We start from the raw sequence: 665 nt of genomic DNA on the forward strand, positions 1-665 counted from the left end.
TCTCTCTCTCTCTCACACACACACACTCCCTTTTGTTTCTGTGTATCACATCCTCTTTCTTGTTTACTTCTAAAGTACCTCTCTCCTGACTACGGCCTACTATATCTTTACACTCCCCTCTCTCTCTGTTTCTTTATCAACTCCCTCTCCCCCTCCCTCTCTCACTATCATCCTATTTTTCTTCCTCACAACCTCTCTCTGTTCTCACTGTATTTCTCCAATCTCTTCTCAATATATCTCTCTATCCCACTCTTACAATTTCAACTTTTACCCATCATGATATCTTCACTTTGCTTTTAACACTACGTCGATAAACGTCCTCTTTTCACCTATGCATTATCTCGCTTCATTATTTTCTCCTTTCATTTCAGCCATTCCTTTGTCCCATCATTCTTCACCATCTGCTTCTCCAACACGGATATTCTCTGTTATTGTTCCAATTTGATTGTAACGCAACTTCTGCCTGTGAGTTCCAAAGATGACTGCAATTCGCTAAAATGGCGAATCCAGCATGATTGCGTTTTCCTTAATAAATGGCGGTCCCTTGGCAGTTGAGTCGCCATCTTTCTCTTTACCACTTTGTTCTTGGTGTACGCACACACACGCACAAAAACACACACACACACACACACACACACATGCACATACATTTATAAACATGCATA

Source organism: Octopus bimaculoides, chromosome 7 (assembly GCF_001194135.2).
Source record: "Octopus bimaculoides isolate UCB-OBI-ISO-001 chromosome 7, ASM119413v2, whole genome shotgun sequence".
NCBI lineage: Eukaryota > Metazoa > Mollusca > Cephalopoda > Octopoda > Octopodidae > Octopus > Octopus bimaculoides.